Genomic DNA, 15,348 nt, shown 5'->3' on the forward strand with positions numbered 1-15,348 from the left:
CTTAATAATGAAAATAGGTCTTCCTCTCACAAAGTTGAAAGTCAGAGTGAGAAAAAAGGTGGGGGCTTTCATCATTTGAGAAAAAAAATGTTCTAAACCAATGAAAAGTGTTATTTTTAGGTCCCATGACCTAGCCTTACATCATTAGGAAACCAAAAGTGAAATGAACCAATAAAAAGTTTTATTAAAAAGTCACATGACCTGTTACGCTTACGTTACGCGTCCCGATACGCACCCGGAGCACTTCCGGGCTGCTGCGCTTCGCGCCTCGGTTCGCGCTCCGGAGCACTTCCGGGTGCGCTAACGCGGCGCGTCATAAGACGCATTACGCGGCAACGCGATACGTCGCGCTTACGCGACGCGTCACAATGTTGTTTTCTAATGCGGCAGTTGCGCTAACGGAACGTTTACCGGTTCGCGGACTGGGTCGCTGCACCAAATTGAGCTAACGGGAAGCTACCCGGTGCGCGGACCGGTAGCGAAACAAAAAAAAATAATAAAAAAATATATATATACATAAACAAATTATATTAAAAACATATAAAATATCTTTTTCGATTAAAAGAAGAATACATTTTACAGCTTTTGATATTTGCTATTAAAAAACCATTGAAATTTACTGAAAAAACCATAGGTTATAGACCATATATAGTTAGGAATTAGCATTTACAAAACCTTGAAAATTCACTGAAAAAACCATAGGTTATTGACCATATATAGTTAGGGATTAGCATTTACAAAACCTTATTTTACTCACACAAAACCATTGAAATTCGCATATATAGTTAGTTGCACTAACTATATATTGTGCACCCGCAATCCACTGCTGATGATGTCACATATTACATAATTCATGACATGGTCAGTGACATCACTGATGACATCACTGTTGACAACTCAAATGACATCACTGACAACATCACTGATGACATCATTCATTTTTTTTTACGATTTTCGCGGGGGGAGCGCCCGGTATGCGCACCGGAGAGCGTACCGGGGAGCGTAGCATGGGGAAAACCCAGATAATTCACTGCGTCACCTCTACGACCCTTTCTTGCGTCAATACACCCCTTTTGCATACATTACACCTGATGTAGGTATCTGCATTTCAGGACGCCTTTATTAAATGCAGGCTGAATGTTCGGAACCAGCTCTGTGATCTCCCCCTCACTGATGTTGTTGGTCCTCCAATTGATGTAGAGGCCCCATCACTGGGAACCTCTTGTGCCAGAGCCCTGACACTTTCCCGGGCAAAATTCTGGGGGTGCTTCCTCTCCACATGGCGAAGCATTGTGGAGTTCCCAAAAGAATATTTCTTAGTGGGGTCACCCCGTAACAGGACTGTATGACAGATCCTGCACTCCACTTTTGGAGCATTGACCTTCTTTTGGTCATCAGGTATGGAAAAAAAATTCCAGATAAAATGCTCTTTGACCTTCGGCTGAGGAAGCTCTTCTTCAAGGAATTCATTGGAGTCATCTTCACTGCTGGATGGTCTGGCAGCCATGATTATCCAAGATATCCCAAGGCAGGTCTTTCAGTCACAAAAGTGAAAGAAGAAGTGAAGGAAATGGGTGGGGATTTCATTCTTTGTAAAATAAAACTGTCAGCAACCAAGAAAAGTGTTACTTTAAGGTCACATGACTTGACGCGCTGACCCTGTGCGCACCGGAACGCTTCCGGGGGCGCTTACGCGGTGCGACCGTAGGCGCTTCCGGGGGGGCATACGCAGCGCGAACGTAGGCGCTTCCGGGGGCGCTTACGCAGCGCGCCTAAGTGATGTTTTGATAGTTTCACAGAAATGCAAAACTATTTTCATTTCCTTATTCAAAAAAACTGCTTTTATATGTATGGTACTAAATGTCTTGCGTTATTATTTACTTTTCATTCATATTTTTTTACACGAACGCAAGTAGCGCTCTGGGTGCACTTTCCGGAGCATTTACCGATGCGCGCACCCAGAGCGCCCCAGTAAAAAATGATTAAAAAAATAAATTAAAAAATATTATTATAAAAAAATAATACTAATTAATACTCACACAAAACAGCAAATTAAAAAATAATCGTAGGTTACAAACTCGATAAAGAAAGGAATTAGCATTAGCATTTTAAAAACCTATGAAATTCACTGAAAAAAACATAGGGTTCACACCAGTTATAGTTAGGAATTAGCATTTAAAAAACCTATTAAATTCACTGAAAAACCATAAGTTTCACACCAAATATAGTTAGCTTGAAATTTTACTGACATAAAACCATTGACATTCCCACGTTATAGTTAGTTGGACTCACTATAACTTGCGCGCCTGCAATGCACTGCTGATGACGTCACATATTGCTTTGCTCATGACATGGTCAGTGACATCACTCATGACATCACTGATGACACCATCCAGTGAATGTGTGTCTTTCTAAAAAATAAATATGTTTTACATATTTATTTGTAAAGGTTGATGGAAAAATACATTTTTAAATAGGTGTCTAAATGGACGTTTTTTAAAAAAAATTGATTGTTTAACTGGCTTATTAAGTGTATCTTAAGTGTATCTTAGTGAATACATATATTAGCGAGTAATGTTTAAATATTTAAATATATGTATCATAGCTACATGTGTGTGTGTATAGATTATCAGATGTTTTTTTTAGTATCAGTATGAGTGTCTGTATGGTTTGGTGGGGGTATTACTTAGCACATAGATGCATCAATGACTGACTCACTGTTTGTATGTGTTTTGAAGACAGCATATGTGCAGGACTGTATGGGTGGATAGGTGTATATGTGTGTGTTAGTTAGTGAATGACTGTCTGACTAGTGTTTTTATCAGTAACTACATATGTTTTAATCTAGTATATGTGAGTATTGATGTATATAAGTGAGTATATGTGAGAGCGAGAGATTGTAAGAGTTCATGTTGAAAAGAGTATGTGTTTCTATAAGTGTTTGTTTAAGAGAGTAAGTATGTGTAAGTTTCCTTAGAAGTAAGGTGGTAGTGTGTGTATGGTTGTATATGCAAATAAATGGATGTTCTATAGTTTATTTGCATGTGTGAGTATGAGTTTGAGTAACTTTTGGATGACTTTCGGCGTGTAACAGGATGTATATGTGTATCACTACATATGATGAGTGAGTATATGTATGAGTGACTATATAGAACTGTTGGTGAATGAGTGGATGTGTATATAGATAGTGGAACTACTGAATTGGTTGTTGTAGCTGGAATGGGTTTGTCCATTTTTTTGAAAATGTTAGTTTCTATTTTTGAATATGTGTTTCAAAGGTTACATTACACTGAAAGGAGGTCTGTCACTCTGTCACAAGGAAGGTGTCATCAGTGATGTAATGATTGATGTCCCTGACCATGTCATGAGTGATGTAATATGTGACGTCATCAGCAGTGCATTGCAGGCGCGCATGTTATAGTGAGTCCAACTAACTATAACGTGGGAATTTCTATGGTTTTATGTCAGTAAAATTTCCAGCTAACTATAACTGGTGTGAAACCTATGGTTTTTTTCAGTAAATTTAATTTTTTTTTAAATGCTAATTCCTAACTATATATAGGGCCTCAAACCTATGAAATGTAATATTTTTTATAACGAATCCTATATTGTACATTTATATAATACTTTTTTTCAATTTTTTTTAAAATTGTTTTTGCCCTGGTGCGCTCCCGGTGCGCGCCCCGGTGTGCATATCATAGCGTAGTCTGTCAGGAAAGCAGAAACAACATAGAGGCAGGAGATGATAAAGAGATGTTAAATACACATTGGAGATAATATAGTGGGAGAAAGGAAGTAACTATGAGCAAACTTTCTATGTAACACAAAAAAGTTGCACAGTATACTATAAGTCTCACTTTATATTTTAAATATTTTTGATCTAATTGATGAATTACATATAAAAATGAATAATGGCTCGAACAATTTTTAATTATTAAATATAAATGTATTCTTCTGATTCTTTTTCATAATTTAATAAAACTTCTAACAATATATCGTCTGGAATCTCCTCATTTACATTCTTCTGTGTGTCCATTGATTCCACACACTCAAGTAATTCAAGGTCCAGAGACTCATCCATAAAGTCAATGTTATCATTTTCATCATTTTTTCCATCATGGTTGTTGTCCAAAACAATTTCAAAAGAAATATTCTTTTCTCCTTCCATTTTGTTGCTGTAAATTGCATAAAAATAATTATATCAGTAGAGATAGGGCACTGTTGTGTTTAAGTTCAGACAGGCAGTTTGGATTTTTTAACAGTGAAGCTATCTTTGGGTAGTGTATGGTATCAGGCTGGAATTTGAAATATAAAAAAGTGTATGTAATAAAGCCTAAGTAAATTTATAATAATACAAGGGAAGCCTAACTCAATCTATAACTATAACAGAGAAGCCTATCTCAATCTATATCTATTACAGTGATATAGTATATAACTAACAAAATATTTTTTCTCAAATTAACTTAAAGTGCACAACATACTTCACTTTCCAAAATAACAACTTACCTTTGAGAAAGCAGTTGAAGTTGTCAGTGTAATTTCTTTTCAAATGTCCTTCAGGAAGTAGTAGTCAAATTGGCTGTTTTTCCTTCTCTTTTTTTTTTATTCATGTACATAACCAATCAAATGTCAGGAAATAATCGTAAAAAATGAAAGAAACTTTTTAATTGGTTGTAAATTCTAACACTTCATATGTGTTTTGGTCATGTAATTTACCTCAGGATATTTAGACATGCCTGTAGTCTAAATGTCTCAATGGAATTCCACCAAATTTGGGCAAATGGTAGGGACTGCTATGTAGTAGGGCCTATTCTATATTTGATGAAAGTGTCTCCAGTGGTGTTTCTGTAAATTACTTTCCCACCTTTTTTATGGAGCTCCTACCGGTGAGCGCTCCGGTACGCGCACCGGCAGCTTTACGGGAGTCCTCCATTTTGTGTTTCGGTACAATTGAGACAAAAGATGGAGGACAAACAACGTTGGGAATGGGTAGAAGGGGGCACAGAAGACAGCCCCAGACCCCCCTGATTTTCTGAGGGGGGCTTAGGAGGCTCATAAAAGCTAAAAAATGTGAATTTTTCGCGGGGGAAGCGCCCGGTACGTGCACCGGGGAGCGTACCGGGAAGCGTACTTTGGTGAAAGATAGTGAAAAAAGTTTGAAAAAGATAAATGTTTTGAATGATTAGAGGTAGGGTAGCTCTGAAAAGAGCTTTTGGGTTCTGTGGCTGATTTAGGTACCTACAAGTAGGTTCCAATGCACAGTCTTAAATTCAGGAGGAAAATTCTATTCCCCTCATCTGAGAAGTGCACACCATCTCCTCTGTAGATGTCTTGCATGTTGTAATGCAAGTTATTATTGTATATTGAACCCATTCCACAGTCTCTCATGTAAGCAGAAACAGATTTATTCACATGTTTCTGTGCTTTCTCAAATTGTGGACAAAATTGGTTGGACCAGTTCCATTTCTGTCTTTGGCATATATTGGAATATACCAAGGCAGTTTGTGGGAAAAGTGTCATCAATTGATCAAAGGTGTCCTTTAAAAGCATTTCCAGACCAACCCCAGTCATAGTGCCAAAATCATTTCCACCACAGTGCACTATTAAGAGGTCAGGGTTTGGCAGATGCAAAAAGGTTTTCACCAATGGTATCAATTGATGAAATCTCAAACCTCTCTGGCCAATCCACTTGATTTCCACATTTGATAAATCAAGGTTGTGATCATTTCTGCTTGCTGCATACCTTTGAGCCCAGTGGATGTAGCTATGTCCAATAATCCATACAGAATACATGATGTGAGAAGGTTCTGGTGCAGTCAGATGAAGTGTGGGAATTAAATGGCAGTTGGAACAGTAGGAGTTTACAAAAAAATAATTGTTGAGTTTCCCTGCTGTTGAATCACAAGCAATGATTGGTGGATTCATTTAGTTGAAAACAGAAAGTTAGGGTGCATGGTTGTGTTGTGTGTAAGAAGCAATTTGAATGGTTAAGAAAAAGTCACTAAAAGCAATAATGCCCTGGATAAGCTGGTGTATTGAGAGGTCAAACATCCTTGCTGACTTAATTTGCAACATTGTAGAACACACTTTTGAACCTGAGAGTTCAGTTAGGAGGGAGTTGCTATGGTAACAGATAGAAAGATCTGAGAGGGGGAAGGGTGTTGGTTTGAAAATAGTGAGGGAAGACTTTTGATTGGTTGAAATAAGGCATATGTGTGCAAAGTTAGAGATTTTCTATGCCAGTCTTGGTTTCAGTGTATTGAGTGCACACCTTTTGCTCTGCTAAAGAAAAATTGGTGTGTGTGTCTGACACTGTTTTCAATCTCCCAAAGCATTTGTAAAGGTAAGTAATGATTTATTTAATTTAGATAGAGACGTGTTTGCTCTATGGAGAATATTTGGAAGCAGATAGTTAAGTTTCAGTAGTGAAATTGAATGCCTGTACATAGGTTCTAGGCAGTGTTTCTTAAATGTTATTCAAAAAACGATTTTGGGTGCAAATCAATGGTATTTTCATTTGGCCCTTATTTATGATTGCCTTGTGCAGCCGGTGCATCACTTTAAACATGGGAAATAAGTGACGCTCTGTGGCACAAGGCCTTCATAAATAAGGCCCTGAGTTTATTTGCTGTTGGTTTGTTTTTTGCTTTTTGATAATGCTTGATATGAACATTTGCAAGATAGAGGATTTGTATTTTGGGAAACAGTGATGTTTCAAAAGTGAAATTCTGTGCTTGTACATAGGTTCTGCGCAGTGTTTCTTAAATGTTATTCAAAAAACGATATTGGGTGCAAATGAAGGGTATTTTCATTTGGCCCTTATTTATGATTGCCTTGTGCAGCCGGTGCATTACTTTAAACATGGGAAATAAGTGACGCTCTTGTGGCGCAAGGCCTTCATAAATAAGGCCCTGAGTTTGTTGGCTGTTGATTTGTTTTTTGCTTTTTGATAATTCTTATTATGAACATTTGCAAGATAGTGGATTTGTATTTTGGGACAAAGTGATGTTTCAAAAGTGATATTGAGTGGTTGTACATAGGTTCTGCGCAGTGTTTCTTAAATGTTATTCAAAAAACGATTTTGGGTGCAATTCAATGGTATTTTCATTTGGCCCTTATTTATGATTGCCTTGTGCAGCCGGAGCATCACTTTAAACATGGGAAATAAGTGATGCTCTTGTGGCGCAAGGCCTTCATAAATTAGGGCCTGAGTTTATTTGCTGTTGGTTTGTTTTTTGCTTTTTGATAATTCTTGATATCAACATTTGCAAGATAGAGGATTTGTATTTTGGGAAACAGTGATTTTTCAAAAGTGAAATTCTGTGCTTGTACATAGGTTCTGCACAGTGTTTCTTAAATGTTATTCAAAAAACGATTGTGGGTGCAAATCAATGGTATTTTCATTTGGCCCTTATTTATGATTGCCTTGTGCAGCCAGTGCATCACTTTAAACATGGGAAATAAATGGCGCTCTTCTGGTGCAAGGCCTTCATAAATAAGGCCTTGAGTTTCTTTGCTCTTGGTTTGTGTTCTGCTTTTTGATAATGCTTGATATCAACATTTGCAAGGTAGAGGATTTGTATTTTGGGAAACAGTGACGTTTCAAAAGTGATATTGAGTGCTTATACATAGGTTCTGTGCATTGTATTTTAAATGTTATTCAAAAAACGATTTTGGGTGCAAATCAATGGTATTTTCATTTGGCCCTTATTTATGATTGCCTTGTGCAGCCAGTGCATCACTTTAAACATGGGAAATAAATGGCGCTCTTCTGGTGCAAGGCCTTCATAAATAAGGCCTTGAGTTTCTTTGCTCTTGGTTTGTGTTCTGCTTTTTGATAATGCTTGATATCAACATTTGCAAGGTAGAGGATTTGTATTTTGGGAAACAGTGACGTTTCAAAAGTGATATTGCGTGCTTATACATAGGTTCTGTGCATTGTATTTTAAATGTTATTCAAAAAACGATTTTGGGGGCAAATCAATGGTATTTTCATTTGGCCCTTATTTATGATTGCCTTGTGCAGCCGGTGCATCACTTTATACATGGGAAATAAGTGACGCTCTTCTGGCGCAAGCCTTCATAAATAAGGCCTTGAGTTTCTTTGCTCTTGGTTTGTGTTCTGCTTTTTGATAATGCTTGATATCAACATTTGCAAGGTAGAGGATTTGTATTTTGGGAAACAGTGATGTTTCAAAAGTGAAATTCTGTGCTTGTACATAGGTTCTGCCCTGTGTTTTTTAAATGTTAATCAAAAAACGATTTTGGGGGCAAATCAATGGAATTTATATTTGGCTGTTATTTATGATTGTCTTGTGGCGCCAGTATGTCACTTTTAACATGGAAAGAAAGTGATGCACTGGTGGCGGAAGGCTTTCATAAGTAAGGCCCTGGGTTTCTTTGCTCTTGGTTTGTGCTCTGCTTTTTGATAATGCTTGATATCAACATTTGCAAGGTAGAGGATTTGTATTTTGGGAAACGGTAATGTTTCAAAAGTGAAATTCTGTGCTTGTACATAGGTTCCACCCTGTGTTTTTTTAATGTTAATTAAAAAACGATTTTTGGTGCAAATCAATGGAATTTATATTTGGCTGTTATTTATGATTGTCTTGTGGCGTAGGTATGTCACTTTTAACATGGGAAGAAAGTGACGCACTGGTGGCGCAAGGTCTTCATAAATAAGGCCCTGAGTTTCTTTGCTCTTGGTTTGTGCTATGCTTTTCGATAATGCTTGATATCAACATTTGCAAGGTAGAGATTTTGTATTTTGGGAAACAGTGATGTTTCAAAAGTGAAATTCAGTGCTTGTACATAGGTTCTGCCCTGTATTTTTTAAATCTTCTTCAAAAAACGATTTTTGGTGTAAATTAATGGTATTTATATTTGGGTCTTATTTAAGATTGTCTTGTGGTGTCGGTATGACACTTTTAACACAGGAAGAAAGTGACGCACAGGTGGCGCAAGGCCTTCATAAATAAGGCCCTGAGTTTCTTTGCTCTTGGTTTGTGCTCTGCTTTTTGATAATGCTTGATATCAACATTTGCAAGGTAGAGGATTTGTATTTTGGGAAACAGTGATGTTTCAAAACTGAAATTCAGTGCTTGTACATAGGTTCTGCCCTGTGTTTCAAAAACGATTTTTGGTGCCAATCAATGGTAACTATATTTGGGTCTTATTTATGATTGTCTTGTGGCGCCGGTATGTCTCTTTTAACATGGGATGCGCTGGTGGCGCAAGGCCTTCATAAATAAGGTCTGAGTTGCTGTTGTATAAACTTAAATATGTTGCAATTTATTGTTTATATTGTTTGCTTTTTGTCATTACTTTGTTGTTTGCTAATAGTGGTCTTTAATGTGTTTTTTTCAGAACAACAGATTCAAATCAACTTTTGAAAAGCAAGCAAAAATGCCTTCAAGGCAAAGAAGTATCAAAAATACCATACGTAAAAGGAGAACATAAGCAACAGAATTTATGGAATCCTCTACAACAACTACTTCAAAAAACACCAGAAAAGCTCCTGGTAAGACAATTAAGTCTTTTCTTCGTAACATATGTCGTACAAAAAGAAATGATATTGGTAATGTGAATATTCAGAAGGAGACAGCAAATCTAAAAAGGAAGGAGAGGCCCACAAAAAATGTCTTGATTGGAGTAGGAGAGAAGAGAATGGATAGCAATAGAAGGGTAAATCAATTTAGGGACATTCGTAGGCGAATGTTTCATAATAGGGTAGTTTTAAATTTGCTAAAAAATTATAAGAAAGGTAAACAGAGAACTGCTTTTTATAAGAAAAAGAAAAGTGTAGAGAAGATTCTTGATCAGGCTCTTGAAGTTACGAAAAAATTATTTATTTTAGTAATCAATAGAATTAGGATACTTAATAAGGCAATTGATGTTTTCAAATCGAACAGTAGATGGAAAAGAATTATTAATCGGACTAATTTTTGTGGAGTATTTTCTGGTGAATGGATGCATAGTTCAAGTTCTGAGCCATTTTTCAATGAGGAGAGTTACTTTCAGGAAAATGATTTGGTGCATGCAGTTGACACCAGTGGTCGAGCATATGAGGTGAAAGATGGTTGTGTGATGGAAAAAGAGAAACTTGTGTCTAGAGATGCAGAAGAGGTGTTAGCTGAGGAAGTTTTAGGGAGACGTACTAAGGGTCCAGTGTACACATGGAAGTGCATTAGTATTTGTAGTGTGCGACAGGATTCAATCGATTTGCTTCGAAATTTCTTACGTACATATAGTAAGAAAAGTCTCAAACGAAAAATGAAGATCTTGCAAGAGTTAGATCCTTGCAGAGTGAGAGAAAGCACAGGTTTGCATGGGCATTCACTGGCTTGTCTTTCTTGAAAAGTATGTCAGAGTGTTTTTCATCATTTTAGGATGTTAGCAGTGCATCATAATGAGGTGAGGAAATTAGTGAGAAAGTTGTATTATGCAAAAACTCCAGCACTTAAGCTTAAACAGTTAAACAGTGCTCTTTTGGATCTGAAGTGGATGTGAAGACTATTTGTGAAGAAATTGAGTTTTGTTATTTTGGCAACAAAGAGGACAGTGTAGAAATGGATATAGTAATGGATGGTAATGTGGAAGACAATGGACAGATTTCAAGTACAGAAAAATTTGACGAGGAAATTGCCAAGTTTAAGGTGAAATCAAGTGAAAGGCCAAATTTAACTTGTGTGTGTTGTCGACGGACTCATTATAAGATTCAGACTAGGTTAGTTGATTTATATGCAAAATGTGAATTGGAAAATATTAGTGAATGGAAGGATTCTGTAAGGTATTTGTTGGTGGAGAATTCTTTGATTTGAATTTTGATCAGCGTATTTGTAATTATTGTTTGAAAAAATTAAATGAAAATAGAATGCCTGCTAGAGCAGTTCATAATAATCTTCAGTTGATAGATATTCCTTCTGAATTGATGGATTTAAATACTTATGAATCAATTTTGATTCAATGTGTCCATCCTTTTCAAGCTATTGTTCGCATTGAGCCTAAGATAGGGAAATTACCTCCTACAGATTTACAAAGAGGATTAAAGGGAAGAGTTGTTTATTTGCCTCTAGATGTCAAGAAAAATATTGATACAATTGGTGTAGAAAGAGTAGAAGAGGATCGTCTAGTTATTCTAGTTAATGGGTTCCGACAAAGAGTAAGAAAATCTGGCAAGATTTAGTGGATGTTAGGAAAGTCATAAAGGCAACGTTGTATTTGGTCAAAAACAATGAGTACTATAAAGATGTCAGTGTTGGAGCAGAGGAAACAGCTACAGAAGAAGACAGTGATTGTTCAGTTGGCCAAATTGAAAAAGTTGATGTGTCTAGAAATGAAGAAATATATGAACATTAGACTGTTCATCCTTTGCATTCTAAAGAAGTAATGGGCAATGCAATTAACTTGTTTCAAATGAAAGCAGCAAAAGGAAGTCCCATTAGTGTATGGGAAGAAAGTTTGGAAGCTCGTTGTTTTCCACAGTTATTTCCAACAGGTCATGGTGGACGATATGACGATCGACCAGTTCAAATTCCTGCAGCTGAATACCGGACTTTAAGATTATATGCTGAAGATCCAAGGTTTCGGCAATGCATTCCATATTTGTTTAATCTACTGTATGAAAGTGATTTGTCTGGTCTTTCTTATGCAGTTAATCATATATTGAAAAGTGGAGCTCATCTGCAAAATGTTTCTGCAAGGGACTTTATGGAGAAAGTCAATCTGCAAGATAGTATTTTGGAATCTCAGCTAATCAATCTCATGGCATATCAGCGTGGAACCAATGAGTATTGGTTCCGTCGTCATGGAGAATTGAAATGTATGCTAAGAAACTTAGGAACTCCTACATGGTTCCTCACTCTTAGCTGTGCTGAGTATGCATGGGACGACTTACTTGAATTTCTACGAGAGGCAAATGGAAACATACAAAATATAGAATTGAAAACACCTGGAGAACTGTGTTCTTTGGATCCAGTGAATGTTTGCAGATATTTTAATCATAGATTTGAAGCTATGATGTCTTTTATTACCTACAAAAAAAAACCTCCCCTTGGAGAGGTTTTGGATTTCTTTTGGAGGAAGGAATATCAAGCGAGAGGTGCTCCTCATATACATATGTTGTTATGGATTAAAGATGCACCCAAATTTGGATCAGATTCGGATGAAACAGTGATGAGTTTCATTGAAGAGTATTCAACATGTGCTGTTCCAAAATCTACTGAAGAAAACAGTTTAAGGCAACAAGTTTTACGTTTTCAATCTCATCGTTGTGGAAAGTACTGTCGTCGAAAATTTAAAAACAAGGAAAAGTACTACACGAAATGTCGTTTTGCGTTTCTACGACCAGTGATTTCTAAGGGAAGAGTAAATCTTTTGATGCCATCTCTACGACATACTGTGATGAGGAAATCTCCCAAAAATACATACAATTTAAAAAGAAACGAAGAATCTAAGTACATCAACGATTACAACCCAGTGATTTTGTCCATGTGGAATGCTAACATGGATGTTCAGTTCGTTGCTGCCAACTCTATTGCTGTGGCTCGATATGTGACATCTTACATCACCAAAAAAGAAAAGACAGAACTGAAGGAAATGTGGGAGGACATTTCACATGAAAAGAGTCTAAGCAAGAAATTACACAGTTTCAGTTTGAAGATGTTGTCGCATCGAGAAATTGGAGCATATGAATGTTCTGATCGGTTATCATCAGCAAGTCTCTATGTCAAATCAAGAACAATCATTTGGGTGTGTCTAGGTCTTGCTGCAACACAAAACCGAGTTTTGAAATCTGTACAAGAAATTGAATATTTGGCGAAGAAAGAACCAAACAGTACAGATATTTTGAAGACAAATATGTTGGATACATACTATCCAAATAGAAGTAATCACCTTGAGAACACTTGTTTGTATGAAGTTCTGCAAAACTACAGTTATAAGAGGAACATCACAGAAGATATCAATAATGGAAAATATGCAGTCATTGGCTATGAAGGATGTCTAGTGAAGCAGAAAAAAGGCCATTTGATTAATCATCTAAAATTGAGTTGCAAAGCTCCAGACAAAAGAGAATTTTACTATTTAGCTCTTTTGCAACTCTTAAAGGCATGGCGTACAGAAGAGGAACTACTTGGAGATTTTCTCTGTTATGAAGACTCTTTTAATGCAACTAAGGATACCATAGAATGTCCTATTTTTCTAAATTATCTGCAAATGTTGAAAGAAGAAATAGAGCAAGAAACCACAATTGCTGAAGAGATTGCTAGAGACAGTTCTCAAGACAGTCAGAGTTCTACTTCATTGAGTCAGGATCCACTAGGAGGACCTATTATCCAAAATGAAGCTGCCACTGCCATGGATGAGGTGGAAAGAGCTATGGAACAAGCTCAAGAGGATGGAGTTTACTTAGAAGATTTGGTAAAGCAACTAAACTTTGAGCAGAAAAAGATATATGATGAAGTCACAGAACAGATTGAATATGGATTCAGACATGAGAAAAAAGAGTGCTCATGTACATCATTTGAGCCTGTCCGACTGTACCTAAGTGGAGAAGCGGGGACAGGAAAAAGTTTTCTAATTAAAGCCATTGCAAGTTATCTGCAGAAAAGGACTGATTCACCGCTGTCTTGTGTTGTAACTGCTCCAACTGGTCTGGCAGCACATAACATTAAAGGGATTACTCTACATCGTTTACTGATGCTGCCAGTTGAGCATGATAATAAATTGCATTACAACAAGTTATCTGGAGATGCATGTTCTGAAGTTTCAAGAGTCTTGAAGAAAATGAAACTCCTTATCATTGGTGAAGTAAGCATGGTCTCAAATCTAATGCTTGCTTTTGTGCATTTGAGAATGCAAGAAATTCTTGGAACAGAGTATGATGTGTTATTTGGAGGAAAACACATTATTGTTTTTGGAGATCTATTGAAGTTGACTCTAGTAAAAGGACAACCAGTGTTTAAAATGCTCATGCATGAAGATACCAGGAAGTCCCTCGGAAGCATTGGAAACGTTAATATATGGTTAAATTTTAAATATGCTGAACTGCTTCAAAATATGCGAAAGGCAAAGGATGAAGAATATAAAAATATTCTACAAGATGTAAGAATTGGAAAAGTAAGCAAGCTTGGAAAAGAAGCTTTACATGCTCGAATAATTTCAAATTTGTATCCAAATGAAAACATTCTTCCAGAGAATATTTTTTAAAAAATGACTGAGAAGAAATCTGGGATATGTTTGATGCCAACTCTGCAAGAATGTTCCATCTTCAACAAAAAAATGTTAGAGCTAGAAAATGAAGAGATTGTGAAACTGGAAGCAATAGATAAAATAGAGCATATGGGTGCAACAATTGTTTTGTCCGAAAATTTGAACACCAAATTGGATTCATTAGAGAAAAGTATTTCTAAAACAGCTGGTTTTGAAAAGACTCTGAATGTGTGTTTAAATTGTCATATCATTTTGAGAAGGAATTTAAATGTTGAAAGAGGTCTGGTAAATGGAGCAATGGGTCATGTTGTTGATTTTGTGAATTATAGAAATAGAGATGGAATTGAATTTTTAAAAATAAAATTTGATGGTATTGTGCAAGTACAACAAATCAGTCGTTGTTCTGCTAGATTTTTACTTGTAAAAGACTTATATGTTCGCCAAAAACAGTTTCCTGTTTGTTTGGCATATGCAGTAACAATTCATAAATCTCAAGGTTTAAGTGTAGATAATGCTTTAGTGAACATTGGAAGATCTGTGTTTAAAGAGGGTATGGCATATGTGGCATTATCCCGAGTTAGAATTTATCAGGATTGTACTTGATTGTGTGCGATGAGACAAAGATTTGTGCAGATCTAGATTGTGTTAAAGAATACAATATGTTAAGAAGAGAGTATGCTCCACATTTGCCTCAATATCCTCTGTTTGAAAAACGTGTGGTAGGCTGAAAAAGAAGAAATGATAGTAATTGCAGTGAGGTAGTAGCAAAAAGACAAAAAGTAGATGAAACTATAATTCAAAACGGAAAGAAAAAGGATTTGAAGAAAATGTTGTTGGATTTCAGTTTGGAAATAGTTCTGGTGTCAACTGATATGCTAATGTAGTGGTTAATGTTGTTTTTTTTCTTCAAACTTTACAAGAACAGATTGTTGAAAATCGGGATCAAAGATTGTGTGGTTTATTGAATTCTGTGTTTGAGAAATGTAGCAGTGATAGAGCAAAAATAGAAAGTGTAACAGAAATGTGAAATATTTTAGATATGTGTTCTGGTCAAGATAAATTTTCACAGAACATTCAGCAGGATTGTAAAGAATTTTTAATGTATATGTTTGGTGTTTTTGAAGATGAAGGTGTAGA

This window comes from Lissotriton vulgaris, unplaced genomic scaffold (assembly GCF_964263255.1).
Source record: "Lissotriton vulgaris unplaced genomic scaffold, aLisVul1.2 SCAFFOLD_988, whole genome shotgun sequence".
Classification (NCBI taxonomy): Eukaryota; Metazoa; Chordata; class Amphibia; order Caudata; family Salamandridae; genus Lissotriton; species Lissotriton vulgaris.